The 16,536-nt window shown below is 46.9% G+C and overlaps 2 long non-coding RNA genes across 2 annotated transcripts; both read right to left on the bottom strand.

Annotated features, from left to right (window-relative positions):
* Positions 1-1,730: 1,730 nt before the first annotated feature.
* Positions 1,731-13,276, bottom strand: LOC129689638 (uncharacterized). Its single transcript, XR_008722152.1, has 3 exons — positions 13,203-13,276; positions 5,625-5,756; positions 1,731-4,624 (listed from the first exon to the last, which is right to left on the bottom strand). It is a non-coding gene; the product is annotated as an uncharacterized LOC129689638 (long non-coding RNA).
* A 137-nt stretch (positions 13,277-13,413) lies between these two features.
* On the bottom strand, positions 13,414-15,358 carry LOC129689639 (uncharacterized). Its single transcript, XR_008722153.1, has 2 exons — positions 15,110-15,358; positions 13,414-14,873 (listed from the first exon to the last, which is right to left on the bottom strand). It is a non-coding gene; the product is annotated as an uncharacterized LOC129689639 (long non-coding RNA).
* Positions 15,359-16,536: the final 1,178 nt, after the last annotated feature.

The following is a 16,536-nucleotide window of genomic DNA, read 5'->3' as shown; positions in this document are numbered from 1 at the left end:
AATTACATCCCGCATAGACACTTATGAAGATGAAAATGCATTTTAATAGGTTGAAAAGGTCAGGTCCCCCGCACATCAACAGTTAAACTTCAGCCATGTGGAAAATGTACTAATCCTAGCAGCTCTCTGCCTCCTGCCAGATGACTGAGGCCCTCACGGTGGATCTGTAGACTTCAGCTTCCCATCATCACTTTTATTGCTCTCTTTAAACCCTGGGGTTTCAATTTTCCTTCCCACCAGAGCTATCCCGCTTCTCCCCACCCAGGCCTCCCCTCTCCCCCCCCCACCCCTGTAATTCTCTAGCCCCGGGGCTGTAGCATCCACACCTCAGAAGAGCCACCTCTCCCTAGCAGAGGGCTGCTCAGACCCCAAGGAGCTGTGCTGTCACTGATTTATGACTCCTCGTCCTCTGCCTGTTGAGGAAAATCACTTTATCAAGATGAGACGTTCCGGGTGGGGGTGGAGCCGGGTTTCCTGTTTGGCTTCTAGTGGCCCTCCTGCATATTTCAGAGGCACTTAGTTGACAAGCCATGAGGACTGCGTGCAAGGGACGTGGAAAGGAGTTAGCAAATGCTGCAGGGAGGTGCGTGTTTCGCCTTACACTCATTCAGTTGTGCAGTCCGGGATTTACAGGAGATGCAGCAGCTCTGAATGGAGGAATGAGGGGCAGCTGTCCACACACAGGCACAGCGGGGAGGCACGGCCTCAGTCTCCCCGGCGATGGAGCTGAATGCACTGGGAGTTCATCACTGGCAGCGTCAATAACACGGCCTCCTATGTCAGCACTGGAAGGGTCTGGCATTTCCACCTGGCTGTCTCAAACGAGGAAAGCAAGGTTCAGAAAGGAGGTGTAAGCCTGCCATAGAGGCTCACACCTGTAATCCCAGCATGCAGCGGGCACAGTCAGGGGACAGCTGTGAATCCGAGGTCAGTCTGGTTAACATAGGGAGTTCCAGGCCAGCCCAGGCTACATGTGAGACTGTTTCAAGAACCCTTCCCCTACCTCCCCCCCTAAAAGGGAGGACAAAGGTCAGAGCTGTATCTCAGTGGTAGAACACCCTTGCTACCTATGCAAGTCCCCAGTATCATTAAAGGAAAATAGAAAAGCAAGGTAAGGAGGAAGGAATTGTGTGATGCCATGTGATGAAGGTAGGACAGAAGCTGCAGTCAGGTCTAACTTAGGATCCATACCAGGCTTGTTGTGGGCAGCCTGAGACACGGGGAGCCAGACAGTGGCCTCAGTACTGTATATGGTAATCTTAACATCATTGAGGTGCCCCAGTCTGAGACAGACGTACAAGAAGATACACAAGGCCTTTTTTTCCCACTCTTTATTTCCATCTAATTAGTTGTACCATTATATTATAAAAACTTTAAAAGTAAGAGAGAGAAAAAAATCTTATCCTAGAATAATCTATGAGAGAATTTATCTCTTTTGTTTGTTTGTTTTGTTTTGTTGTTTTTTGAGACAGGGTCTCACTTTGTAGCTGTGGCTGTCCTGTATTCGATCTGTAGACCAGGCTGGCTTCGAACTCACAGAGGTCTACCTGCCTCTGCTGGGATTAAAGGTGTGTGCCACCACTGCCTGGAACATTTAGCTCTTTTCCTTATTTTTTTTTCATATGTATATGTGTGTGTGTGTGTGTGTGTGTGTGTGTATATATATATATATATATATATATATATATATATATATATATAATTTTTTATTTTTTTTTCCTGAATGTACTTGAGATTATACTGTATCCACACAGTCTTGGGTCCTGGATTTTCATTTAAGTTTATAGCACAAGCATTTTCCATGTTATTACTTTGTCTTCGTGGCTATAGTATTTATGGTTACTTATGCTTCCAAATAGAGGTATCACAGAAGAGCCACTCCTATTATCATTAGACATTAGATTTCTCCAATTTTCAATTAACATAAATAGTGGAACAATGAACATCTTACATTGTGTTTTCTCCATACTTATGTTATTTCTTTAGGATCGCGTCCAAAAATGGAATATCTGAGCCAATAATTCTGAGCCATTTTACAGCTCTTGAAACAAATTGCCAAATTGCCTGCTAAAAGCTTCTTACCAATTTACATAAACAATTTTGAATAAGAGTCAAAAAAGGTGACCAAATAAAAACTTAGCCAGGACTTAAATAAGAACTGCTCCGTGTACACACCAGGGTAGTTAAATATCGGGCTTGTAGGCCGCGGGGACATCAGACCTCTCTCTCATAGGGCGGAACAAAAGAAGAATATAAAGGGCCGCAGGCTGGTCGTGCTGTTATTACTTCCAAGCTTCTGTGCTGTGGTTTCTTGTGGCTGTACAAGAGAATAACTGCAATTCTGTCAGCCGGCTGAGACCAAGGGCTGCCCCAAGAGATCCTGCTTTAATTAGATGGACCCGGAGCGCGGTCTGGCTCTGAGATTGGAGACGGTCCCCAGGTGATTCTGTGGGGCACAGGTTGAACACTCCTCGAGAGGCAGTCAGCCCGGCCGATTTCAAGACACAAAGCCCCATGATGACTTCCCTAGATTTGTTTCCTTCTGAGCTTCCTGTGCTCCGGGCCTGCTCCTCCCATCCTGAGGCCAGAAATGCCTGCTACATCCGGCTCCCACAGTCTCAGAGTCTGGAGGTCTGAGGATTACTAAACCGACCAATGAGGAGGTGCTTGACATCAGGGGTGACGAAGGGCTCTGCGCTGCCTGTCTCCCTGGGACTCACCATAAAGGCAATCTCAAATATCCACCTGGAAGGGATTTGCTAAGCCCTTTAATACAGTTCCTCATGTTGTGGTGACCCCCAAGCATAAAATTATTTCTGTTGCTACTTCTCTTAACCGTAATCTTGCTACTATTGTGAATGGTAATGTAAATAGTTTTGGAGGCAGAGGTTTGCCAGAGGGGCCACAGCCCGCAAGTTGAGAATTACTGTTGTAGGGTATCAGGCAGCCACTTAAAAGAGTTTATTTGTGCTAGGAGGAAAAGTTCTTCAAGATGCTGAGTGAAGACTGGATACCTGAAAGAGATGCGTTATGTTTGAGTGACAAGAGCGTTATGTTAGTTAATCTTTATAAGTGTTATTTAATTTTTATAAGTGTTTTGCCAGCATATATGTCTGTGCGTCACCTGCATGTCTAATGCCTGTGGAGGCCAGAAAAGGACACCAGATCCCTTGAAACTGGAATTGCAGATGGTTGGATGGTTGTGAGCCACCGTGTAGGTGCTGGGAACTGAATCCAGGTCCTCTGCAAGAATGGCAAGCAATTTTACCCACTGAGCCGTCTCTCTGGCCCCAGCTTGTTTGTTTCTCAGAGTTTCGCTCCTCAGCCCAGGCTGGCCTTTAACTCTCCGCGCTCTTGTCTCTATGCCCTGAGTTGCACCACGCCTAGCCTTGTGCTGCTCTTATGGTTTTTATTTTTCAGAGAGTGGTAGCGATGGCTTTGACTTGCGATGGTCTGACTTGGGAGTTTCGAACTTTACCGTGGCATGAAGGCAACATGCCTTCAGGAGACAGGAAACTTTGGAGCAAGATGTAGTGTTGTGCTCCCTTGTGAGGCCAGGCAGCAGTGACAGCTCCCATTAGGCCTCATGGTCTTGAAAGGAGGCATATACTGTATCTTCACTTATCATGCGCCTCTCTCTCTCTCTCTCTCTCTCTCTCTCTCTGTGTGTGTGTGTGTGTGTGTGTTTGTGTGTAGTATAGGGATATGGGTGTCACACATGAGTGTACAGATGGAAATGTCTGCACATACTCCTGCAGAGACTGGAGGAAAACATTGGTCGGCTCCCTCTATCACATGCTGTCTTATTCCCGTGGGACAGAGTCCCTCACTGGATGGGAAGCTCCAGACAGGGTCTCAAACTGAATGGAAAGGTTGTTGTTTTGACTAAGCTGGTTGGTCAGAAAAGTCCCAGGGTCCATCTCTCTGTGTCTCTACCCTCAATGCTGAGGTTACAGGCACCCACAGCCGTGCTTAGCTTTTATAAGCAGGTACTAGAGATTCAAACTCAGGTCCTCAGGTCTTCACAGGGGGTGCTCTTGCTCCTTGCACCCTCCCTGCAGCCCCATCACAAAATCTCAGTTTATGGTTAGTTGCTCGGGTTCTGACAGTAAGTAGAGGAGTATCTGTGTGTGGCATTGTATCATGCTAGGTGTGATGACATACATATTTAATTCCAGCTCAGCAGAGGCAGGCAGATCTCTGTAAATTCTAGGGCAGCCTGGGCTACATAGAGAGTTCCAGGACAGCCAAGGCTACATAAGTGAAATCCAGCCTCAAAACAAAATAAAGGCATGAACAAATCACCTAGCCCATCCCCCTCCGTACAGCAGGCTGCAGATCTAAAGCCTCCAGACCTGTCCCTCTTGAGGTGAGTTAGGTCAGGGTTATTACTGCTTTACAGATGGAGAAGTGGAAGCACCAAGAGGTACAGGCACAGCAACAGGATCCAGGCTAATAAAAGGTGGGCCCGAGTCCAGGACTTCTGCTCTGCGTCTCCAGCCACCATACTCTTCTCAGTGATCCTGTGCTTTGAAGCAGGATTCTGATGTCCAGAAAACACTGGTTTCCACTTGCCATGCTTCTTCCCCGGAGCCTGGGAAGCACAGGAGTTGCCTACGAGAAACTGTGTCCGCAGGAGAGAAGACGAGGAAGAATTAGCAGCTCTCTCGAATTCTAGGAGCCCATAGTTGAACCACCTAGCAGCAAGCAGGGCCCTTCCCTGCCTCCTGGCAGTTGGCCTGGTTGCAAGGGAGGGGAAATCTTATGCTGAGACTGCTGGAAATGTGGGGGGGTGGGGGGGCAGGAGGAAGAAATGCAATAATCGATTGCCACAAAGGCAGCACGTTCAGCATTTGGAAAGCCGAAATCCATTCCCGGCCTGCTCCTAGCCACAGACCCTGGGCAACAAAGGGTTAATAACCAATCTCTGCTGAGTCTGATCCTGAAAAGCTCCCTGGTAGAGAGCTGAGGTCTTTAAAGCTGTGCAGGGAGAGCTCATCCCCCCACCCCAGAGGCCCATCGCACACTCCCACCTGCACGGGCACCTTTAAAGGTCATTTGTGCACTTGGCTTCCAACTGCACCCTCGCAGTCTCTCCCAGGTAAATCCCAGGAACTTAGCGAGGGGAGGCAGCGAGCATCTTTCCTCCCTCGGTGTCCTGCGACATCTTGCCTCCGCGTGGAACGAAAACTCCTCCGTGTCCACCGAAGCTTATGTACTGAGATGTGTGGTAAAGACAGCAGAAATGGTACATACCCAGTCTCCAACACAGGTGCCTGGCAGCCAACAGCTCTTAGATGGTTTCTCCTTTTCATTTCACTACAGAGACACTGCTCCCTCACCACTCTGGGACCACGGGTCACCTTCTTCTCCCCCTTGCTACATCTTCTTAACGCACCCAAATAACCCCCCTTTCTCGAAGCTGAGCTCCTGTCCCTTCCACAGAAACGCTCTTTTAGGCCACTCCCACCCTCTCTCCAGGTCCCATAGTACCTTGGCTGGCTCCCCCCAGACCACATGTCCTAAAGGATCTGCTTTGCCATTAGTATGTTCGTGGGGGGAAATTTCCGTCTCAGCACATGACGAGAACCTGAGAACCTTCCCAGTCATCTGTAAGAACCTACCGGGGAGCTGTCAGCATTCTGTACACTGGAGCCGACAGTGCCAAAAGTGTCCATCCAGCAGGTTTGCCAATATCCCAGCACTTTCTGACACATGATCATTGGCACCTGTTATTATTTTGCGCTCCTCAGCCACTGTTGAAAGAATTAGGGATGAGCAACTGAACTGAGCTAGACTGACCACTCTGTTTAGCCCTAGGAATTAGAAATGGAGGACATTTACTACTCAGACAATGGTGATATCATAACCCTTAACACCCATGACTGTAGTCTTACTTGGTCTTTGCAGGTGACCAGTTAAGATTAGGTCATATGACTGGTGGCCTTATAAAAAGGGGACATCTGGACACTGAAACAGACACAGGCCAAGACAAAAGGATGTAAAATCGAAAGGGAGACACATCTATAAGCCAAGGCTATCAGAAGCTAGGAACTAGCCTTGCTGACATCTTGGCTTCACGTGGCTGGCCTCAAAAACTGTGACATAATTTTTGTTATAGAAAACCTAAGAAATTAGTAAATCTTCTCTTATGAACCGCATGTCAAGCATGTGGTTCAAGATGGGCAGTTCTTAGGGACTGGAGAAATTGCCCAATGAGTACTGGCTGGCTGCTTTTCCCGAGGACCTGGGCTCAGTTCTCAGCACTCACCCTGTGGCTCACAACCATCGGTAATTTCAGTTCCAGGGAATCTGATGCCCTCTTCTGACCTCCATGGGTACCAGGCACACACGTGGTGTCTAGACACACATGCAGGCAAAACACCCGTACACATACAGTTAAAAATAACAAGACTAATAAGTGCTGCTTTTCTTTCCCTCCTCCCCCTCCCCCTATGGTTATCATCACTGCCACCGTTGTCTTTGTCATGGGCATGCTTATGGAGCCTTTCTTTGTGCCAAGCACCATACTAAACACTCTAAAATGAACCTTTCTAATAATCCCCGAGGTGGATCCTTTCTGTCCCTACTTTACAGATTTAGAAACCGAGACTTGGTGTCAAGAGTCACACGGCCAATGAGCAAGAGAGCCCAGATTTAGGCCCAGGTCATCTGCCTGGAGATGGAGTCCACGCACTGTCACGTCTAACGGTCCTCCCACCTGTCGGACGGCTGAAGACAGGTCCTAAGCTACATCAATTCGAGTCGCTCTCTAGGATTTTTTTAAGATATGAATTTGGAGGCCAGGGTGATTGCCCAGCCCATTGGCCCGAGTTCCATCCCTGGGACCTACATAGTGAAAGGAATTTGTCTTCTGACCTCACACTCATACTCTCCCAAATAAATAAAATATAGAAACAAAATTCAGAATATGAATCTGAGAGAGAAGAGGCAATCTTGGCTGGCCACATTTATCAGACAGCCTTTGACACATAGGAGGGAAAGATCTGTTTAGAGAAAGGATAGTCAGAGATGAGCGACGGAGAGATGAATGATGTCTGGTCCCTGTCACTTTCTAACCAGGAGAGTTTATCCCAACCCAACCCTTCCCAAAGCTTGTTTGTAGAGCTCACAAATCCCTTTCCTTGGCTTCCCATCATTTACAGATACAAGATTCTAGACTAGAACACATGTATACACATTGGGAGCTGGGTCTGAAGGACTCTCGCCCCATTTGTGGTGCTCTCCTGAGAGGTCTCTTCTCAGCCTCTATAAGGAGTGCTCTCTCTGCAAGAAACTGAGTACCAGAAAGAGCTGGTTCTGCAGTAGAAGATGCAGGGAATGTGTTTGAACAAAGTAGGAAAGAGAGAGAGAGAGAGAGAGAGAGAGAGAGCACAGTAGCTTGCCATGGAGTCTGAGAGCACTGGGTCCTAAGGCTTGGCTGCTTTCCTGCCCTTGAAACCTAGGAGCCATCCCTACATGCGCGTAATCCACTCCTCCTTTTCAGTTTAAATTGGCATAAGTTGGTCTCAATAGGTTGTATGCAAAGAATCATAAATAATACAGGTGCAGTAGGAACCCAACAACTCTTGAATATAATGGAAGGTTCTTAAGCGAGGCATAAGGATGGCGACTATTGCTTAAGAATACTGCTTAGAAGCTTGTATGTGGGGGAGATGAGTTGAGAGAGCACAGAAAGGGGACACCATAACAAAGAGGCACCCACTGAGGTCAGGGTTAGAGGTGACAGGGCCCAAGAGACTGCAAAGGGAAGTGGGGGTTCCTGAGGATAAGGAATTGGCAGGGCTCTGCCATTGAGGAGAGTAGGGGTGTCGGGGACAGACTGTCAGAGATGGCTGGGAATCTGAGCCTGCCTCCAGAAGGATGGAGCCATTAATAGATGGAGAAAAGTAAGGAATGAAGCGAGCTGAGGCTGCAGTGACAGAGCTAATTAGAGGGGCTAAGCAGGAAGGAATGTGGCTCTGTGTTCGAGCCAAGAAAGGCAGAAAGCCTGGTGAGTGAGAGCTGTAGCCTCTGAGGCCAAGGCAGCTCTGGGAAAGCATAAAGGAAGAAACGGTGAAAGGCAGGCAGCTTAATTTAGGAAGTGAGGGAATGACTTACCTGAGTAGAGACAGAGCAGACAGTTCCAGGAGGGCAGAACAGAGGAAATGGAGGAAGGAGGCCTTCCTGGAGGCGATCCAATCGTGGGGAACGGTGTTCAGAAAGGGCAGACAGAGCAAGAAAGGACGGGTCTCGGGGGACAGAGACAAGGTGATTTAGCTCACTTGGATTATGAGAATCCCCCAAGGGACCAGTGAGTCAATGATGAGGGGAGGAGGACAGATGGCGAGGTCCCTGGAGAGGAGGGTTGAAGCGATGTACTGCCAGGTCAGGCTGCAAGAGCTTGGTGAGGATGCCTTTACAGCCGAGGAAGGAACTAGGCTGTCTGCTCCATGAGAAAGGTGAAGCCTCCAGAGGTGGAGGCGAGGTAAGGAGCCTGGGCCTGCCCTACCTGATTCGGAGGTGAGAGGTGGTCCTATGGGTGAGACCTTGAGCAGAAAGAGAGGTGATAAGAAGAAGCGAAAGGTTGTGCTTGCGAATAACCAGCAAACTTCAGCAGAGAAGGAATTCACCGGAAAGCTCTCAGTGGCTCATAGAATCCAGAAGTACATTAACTATTTGTGCTTCACAACAAAGTACCCAACATTTAGAGGGTAAATGTAACACGTTTGTAATCCCAATTTCTGCACAGAACCAGCCGCGCAGTTCTGGTTTGAGGGCCCTTAGGAGTCTGTCCTTGTGGTGTTAGGTGGGTTTGACCTTTTGAAGTTTGGGGCTGGAGGAGCATTTCCAAGATGGCACGTTCCCTTGTGGGTGGGTGGGGGTGGGGAGGTTCTTTCTCCTGTAGATGAATGTTCCTTGTGACACAACAGTTGGCTTCCTCCAGAGTGGCTAGTGCTGAAGACACAGGGGGCATGGACTACGCCTGCTGACGTAGTCTCCCAGGTCACACACCAAGGTGTAACTGTATTCCACACAGGAGTATGAGCCGCTAAGTCTAGCTCATTTTGATGGAGAAGGTGAGTTAAGCCTCACTCCTTGAGGATAATGTATATTTGTGTGCCCGTTCTAGAAATGTAAGCACCACAGGAAACTTGGAGAACTAGTCTTAAAAACTTAGACAGGAAGTTGCAGCCAAGGTCACGACAAAGAACTGCCCGGGGAAGACACTGGAGGCTCTGCTGCCCAGACGTGGTAACCTGCTTGCAAATATTCCCTGTGTCAGGTGTGACACTTCCTCCAAGGACCAAGTCATGAACAAAAGAGGCCGATTAGATGAGTTTGTGTCAAGGTGTCCACACCTCAGTGACATGGCCTTTGAGATTTACCAAATACAAACCAGTATCTTGACTCACACCAAGACCTACACAGCTTAAACAAACACATATATCTACACCCACACATGTACACACGGACATAGATGCACACACACATAGCTGCTGATCTCTCAAACACAAACACACACATGCATACACACACATACATACACACACTTACTTCAAGAACATTTTCCACATCAGTTAGCTCTTGTCTTATTATACCTTCCCAACTGAGAGTGTATAACGGTTCTATTCCACTGACTTTGGGAGTTAGTGTGAACCTTTTGGTTTGAATGGTTGCTTGTGTCAGGACAGGATAGATGAACGCAGGTGCCAGGGAGAGCCGTTCTGCATCTGTACAAGACATCAGTGATTCAAAGGCCGAGGGACCTGCATCCCACTTCTGAAAGCCCCCCCCCCAAGAGCCCATCTCTGAGGATGCCAAGACTCTCCTGAGGTATTTAGTGGGGGCAGGATATTGGGTTTCACATCATAGCCAGGGGGAGATGCTGAGTCATTTACATGTAACTATAACAGAAGAGTGACCCCACAAGTAGAGGATACATTGACGTCTTAAATTCTGACACATGGCTTTAAATACGCTGAAGTTTTTAGTAATGCAAATGTTATTATTAAGGAGGAAAACGGTGTCTTCTAAGGTCAATTCTAGATTTAGCTTTAGCAAGACAGTGGCTTTTTTTTTTTTTTTTTTTTTTTTTAATGAGCTAGATAGGACCAGAGGCCTTGTGGGTAAAGCTCTCAGAGAGGGAACTTCTGGGAATAGAAAAATTGAAGGAATACAGATGCAGTGTGGAAATAGCTCTCAAGACAGATGCAGTCAGGAGCTAGGCAGAGGCACTCGGCTCCTTAGATGCTGCAGACAGACTTCTAATCGTCCCACAATGCCCAGTTAAAGAGTGACGACTGGGTAGCATTTGGGGAACTCTAGCCACATGGGAAGACTGTCTTCTAACTGAAAGCTAAAGAATGGCCTGGAAGGGAATACTGGCTTAGGCAGTCTCCTAGCAGTTCTCAACCCGTAGGCCATGACCCTTTCACAGGAACGGCCTGTCAGATATCCTGCATACAAGATATTTACAGTATGACTCATAACAGCAGCAAAATTACAGTTTTGGAGTAGCAATGAGAATAATTTTATGCTTGGGGGTCACCACCCCATGAGGAACTGTATTAAAGGGTCACAGTATCAAGAAGGTTGAGAGCTGCTGTCTCAGCAGGAGGCAGGATACTTGGTTTGGAAGGGGCGCGGGGCGGGGGGGGGGGGAGCAAAGCCAGGAGAGTTGGAGATCAAGGGCAGAGGGGACAGTTCTCAACTCCATTTGCCAGCTTGAGGACTGGGCCCTGCAATGTGATGTCTTCTTAATGGAATGTCAGATGGATGCCCCGCAAATGGTCTATGATGAATGTCCAATCAATGTCCAATAGTGAATTACTAATTACCCAGTACCCAACCACACTGTCCTCAGGCCTGCCTTAGAGGGGCAGGCAGCTGACAGGGCTCTGCCCTGAGATGTTTTCACGCACCCCGGTTTCGGGAAGCGTCTGCCGGCCGAGAATTCCCTTTTGTTTGCAAGATTACTTGATCGGTTTGCTCTGCTCTTTGCCCATAATGCTGAGGAAGTTTCTTTCCTGCACTGTCAAACACTGTATTTCAAACCGTTAATAAGCTCCTACTATGTGCTAGGCCCTGGGTGATAGGATCAATCAACTAGATTTGGTCTTTGTCTTGAGTCTCTGTTTCTCTCTCTGTCTTTGTCTCTGTCTCTGTCTCTCTCTCTCTCTCGTGTGTGTGTGTGTGTGTGTGTGTGTGTGTGTGTGTGTACATACATGTGTTTGGATTCAGGGATTAGCATGGTGGGAATTTGGACACCTTATGAAAACCTGCTACACTGTGGAAAACAAGTGTTAAAGAGCACTGTCGCCAATGCAGTTCTGTGAGATGCCCTGCACGTGTGGGCTCACGGACTCTTCAACACAAGCCCATGCAACATTCCCAACTCATATCATATCCTCAGAAGGAGGATGCGAAGTCACGGAATTTCTCCAGTCATCTGGATCGTGAGCGGCAGAGCCTGCCCCATGCCCGCGTCTCTCTAAGGACACGGGGTTTGGTTTTGTTGCCCGCCTCCAGCTGCCATAAGTACATCTAGCACAGAGCTTACTGTTTTAACTTTCTGTATTTTTTTTTAACTGGGCTTGCCTTATTTATTTATCTATTCTCAAATTTTCACATTTTTTTTTCCTCATCCAAAGCTATTTTATTGCAACATGTAGAAAAAAACAAATTGTAAAGGAACACTGGGCCGGCGAGGCTGCTCACTGGTAAAGCAGGTGTGAAGATCTGAGTTCAATCCCAGGGTCCCGTAGGAGGAGACACACCATAATGGTTCACTGGCTCAGCCTGGTTCTGAACATACAACACGAGTAACTCGTGTTGTTTGTTTTGTCGTGTCATGCAGTGTGAGTCAACACTACCTGAAACACCCAGGCTCAGATTAGAGCCTACAGGATGCTAAGACGCGGTATGTTTTGTTTTGTTTTATTGTATATACAAAGTTTTCTGCTCTTATAGAAACAGAAGAATTTAATTACAGAAAGCCAAGACTGCTAATATTTTTCCACTGTCATCCCCCAGCATGCAAGGATCAGATTGATATCTCTTTGAATTGTATTGATTGTATTGTGTTAGAAAGGTTGGGTTTTAAAATTGCCGTTTGAATTATTGACTTAAATTTCATAAAATCATTAAATGCATTTGACTTGGGATTAGGATAGAATTTCCAATCATATTTTGAAATGGCCCCAAAGACACTTTTACCATTTTGTATTATGTATTTATGCAAAGCAACTTTCCCAGCATAGATGATCTTAAAATAAAAATATTGATCAACTCTGAAAAATGTTGAAGACTCTTTATAACCTGCAGAAACAAATTTTCAGCCAAGATTTGTTTATGTAAAAATAAATAGCTAGTTTATCTCATTAATATGAACTGTTGCATTAATTATTAATAAATAGTTAGGTTATATGTATAAGAAATAACTGTTTTAAAATAAATGTTTAGGTTTTACTGATTTATCATTGGTTTGATTTGTGAACCTGTTTTACGTATCTGTATACTTGGGGCCTCATACAAACTTCTTGCATGAAAATAGGGTCAAAAGTATATAAAGTTTAAGAAGCTGTGATACAGACCAGGAGAGCAATTGTCCATCTGTCGGAGGCTTTTGTTTATGGATAACCAAACAAAACTTGGAAGCCCCACAGAACAGGGCCATACAAGAATGTGGCTCGGCGTTTCATTTTTGCCTTCACCTCAGCCCTCTTTGATGACGTGCTTATGGTCCCTTATGGCCTGGCTTTCCTAAATTGCAACCTCCTGCTGTTCTCAGACAAACCCTTCCTATTGGACAGCAGGTCTGTGTCTCTCACTTTCAGCTGACGTCTTTGTACTCATTAACCCACCAAGCAACCACACACAGAGGATATAGCTCACAGGATGGGAGCAAAGAATGGAAAGGGATGGTTAAAATGGCTCCAGTTGATTTCGATGCTATGGGTTCTTGGGCCTCAACAACACCCAGGGCTGTTTCCTTTCTATAGATCACAGAACTTTCCTGATCTCTAAACTGAAACCAGGTAAGGGTCACAGAGGACACTAACGGATTAGCACCTAGGTTCCCAGGCTCTGAACACTATGTCACAACAACCACGCAGGGAGAGTGAGCCACTGCTTTTGTTACAGTGGCCAGATCCCTGCCAGTAAACAATTTAGAGGATGAAGAGATGTTCTGGTCTTACCGTTTGAAAGGATACTCTCCATCATGGTGGGGAAACTGTGGGGAGCTGGTCACGTCACACTTTCAGTCAGGGTGCTGGCGAGTTTTATGTCAACTTGACACCGGTAGAGTCATGTGACAGGAGGGAACTCAACTGAGAAAATAAGTCCGCAAGATAGGACTCGTAGGCAGGTCTGAAGGGCATTGTCTTAATTAATGATTGACATTCGAAATGCATTTAAAAAATATTTTATTTTCAGCAAGGAGTGGTGGCACTTTCCTTTAATCACAGAACTTTCCAGGCAGAGGCAGGCAGATCACTATGAGTTCAAGGCCATCCAGGTCTACAAAGCAAGCTCCCAGGCCAGCCATGTCTACCAGTGAGACTCTGTCTCAAAAAAAAAAAAAAAAAAAAGCAAACAAAAAGGATTTATTTTCCTATTTTAATTGTATGTTTGTGTGTGTATGCTTGAGAGTATGTGGGTATGTGCTTGTGAGCATAGGTACCAGAGAGGGCATCTGATTCCCCGAAGCCAGAGTTATAGGTTGTTGTGAACTGCTCAATGTGGTTGCTGGGAAGCAAACCCTGGTTTTCTACAAGAGGAGTATATGCTCTTAACTGCTGAGCCATCGCTTTAGCTCTCCAGAATCATATTTTTTTAAAATATTTCATTATGCATATATGCATATATTTTAAAATTATGCATATGTCTGTTGTATTCTGTTTATGAACATATGCGTGTGTGTGTGTGTGTATGTGTGTGCCCCCAGAGTTCAAAACCCCTAAAACTGGAGTTACAGATGGCCGTGAGCTACCATGTGGGTGCTGGAGATTTGGCTCCTTTATAAGAGCAGCAGGTGCTCTTAACTACTGAACTGTCTCTCCAGTCCCCCAGAACTGTATTTCTGCTTCCACAAGCCCCCGTCCCCATGCTCTTACTGTTCCTGGGTCTACTTTCTGGCCCCTGATTCGAGTCCCCGTGTCACCCCTCCCCCCACACTGAACGATGAATGAAGTCACACGTCCTGCATCTTAGCTTTCCAGGACCCAGAGGCAATCTTTTCATATTTACTGCCAACAGAGACAACGAATCAGTCTCCAGACACATGGTACTTGTAACATCCAAGGTCAGAAGTGAAGCAGACGGTCGTCAGCTGCCTCATAACCCTGAGCGCGTCCGTGATAAAGCGTATCTCAGGATAACATTGGGTGAATTTCCAGGGGAGGATGGTGCTCATTTTCTCACAGCACTTCTGAAGGGCAGGGTACGGCTCCAGGGTCAGCGCGTTCATCCTAGCAGGGTGGTACAGCAGGTGGTGCCGGATGGACATAAAGATAAAGACAGGCCTCGAAGAAAATGAGGTGGGCTAGAAGCCGTGGCTGAAGACAAGCAGGATGGTGCTGGGATAGAGTTCTCAGTCCTCTGGCCCTCTAAGCCCAGGCTTTACAGAGTGGCCTCAACGCTTTCCAGAAGACCGCAGAGGAGCCTCGGCTGTAAATAGCACAGATGAGACAGCGCTCAGACTCGGACTCGGGTATTCGTGCGATGATGCTCAGGCACAGGACAGATGACCCCAAGTCTAACTAAAAGCTGCAGAGGATGAGTGAGAAGGTCTCCGATGGAGTCTCCCAGGACCTGAGCAGCTCGGTCAGGTGACAGCCGAGGAAGTAGACACCGTTCAGATGGAGCTTCTGGAGAGAGTCAAATTTGGGAAACTGAGGAATCAATGTGGTAACACACTCTCCCACACCTCTGGGAGAGCGTGTTCCTGTTGACCCGAGCTCAGGCTATGCACAAAACATTGCTGGGGTTCTCTGCTCAGCTTTACTGTGGGATAGAGGCTGATTCAAAACCCCTCGGGCCATCCGTGACACGGTAGATGAGCAGTGTCCAAACCTGCACTTTCATACTGCACAGCAATACCAACCTTCTCCTCTGCGGGGACGAAAGAAAGACATGTGTTTGTTCCGGGAATTTGTTGTTCGTTCACATCATGGCGGTTGAGCATAGGTCCGCTAACGTCTTGAAGGCTGCTTCCTCCCTATCCTTGATGCTCCTCTGCCCTTGGATTCTTCCTTAATTGATTGACTGAGTTGTTCTTTCTCTCTCGTTTCTTACTGTTAGTATCTGGCTTTTACTAGTGAGAAGCTACTGTCCATGGCTCCTGAAAGTCCAGCCTTGGCAGGTACCACCTTCTGGGTTGAACTTTCATGACAAGTTCATCCAGCATGGCCTGTCAGGTGTCCAGGTCCGAAGTCTTCATTAGTCTCCTCCCACCATGCCTCGGAGGGAGAGCAAAGGGTGGTTCACTTTCCCCTCAGGATCTCTGTGTTTGCTGGTGAAGGCCTAGTTCACAGTGCAGGAATGAGCTCCATGTGGGTCTCTTAGAACCAAGACAGCCAAGGCCTTGTTTCTCTGCAGTCTGCTGGTTCCAAGTGTGTGGGTGAGGCCTGGAAACATTCTGATGAGTGAGAGATGAATATTCATGACAGGACTTTGAGAATCCCAGACCAGGCAGTGACTGAAGGGAATTCAAGAGGCTCCTGAATTCTCACTTTTTTTTTTCTTGGCTTCAATTAAAAAGTTTCAGTACTGTGTACATAACATAAACTTTTTCATCTTTTTAAAAAAAAAAAAGATTTATTTATTTTTATGTGCATTGGTGTTCTGCCTCAATGTCTGTGTGAGAGTGCCAGGTCCTCTGGAACTGGAGTTACAGACAGTTGTGAGCTGCCATGTGGGAGCTGGGAATTGAACTCAGGTCCAATCTGGAAGAGCAGCCAGTGTTCTTAACCACTGAGCCATCTCTCCAGCTTCCAACATTTTCATCTTAATCACCTTTTTGTGTTTTTTGTTTTGTTTTGAGACAGGGTTTCTCTGTATAGCCCTGACTGTCCTGGATCCTGGAACTCATTCTGTAGATCAAACCGGCCTTGAACTCACAAAGATCCATACCCGCCTCTGCCTCCCGAGTGCTGGGATTAGAAGCATGTGCCACCACCGGGCTTCAGGGAGTACACCCAGTAGTGTTAAGTACATTTGCATTGCTGTGCAGCCAATCTCCAGATCCGTGCTGCACAACTGAAACATCTCACTAAGTAAATGGCGGTTCTCCCTCCTCTAGTGACAACCACCATTCTACTTTCTGTTGCTGAACTTGACGCTTGTAGGCACCTCACATAAGGAGAATAAGTCAAGGTGTTTGTCTTTTGGAGACTAGCTTGTTTCATTTAAAAACAAATCTTTAATTGTTTCTTTCTGTGTGTGTCTGTGCTCATGAGGGAAGGTGCTTGTGGAAGCCAGAAGAGGGTGTCTGATCCCCTAGAACTGGAGTAATAGGTGGTTGTGAACTGC

Source organism: Psammomys obesus, unplaced genomic scaffold (genome assembly GCF_907164565.1).
Source record: "Psammomys obesus unplaced genomic scaffold, mPsaObe1.curated_primary_1811, whole genome shotgun sequence".
Classification (NCBI taxonomy): Eukaryota; Metazoa; Chordata; class Mammalia; order Rodentia; family Muridae; genus Psammomys; species Psammomys obesus.
Note: the sequence above shows the minus strand (reverse complement) of the source record. Positions and strands in the feature narration are given on the sequence as shown.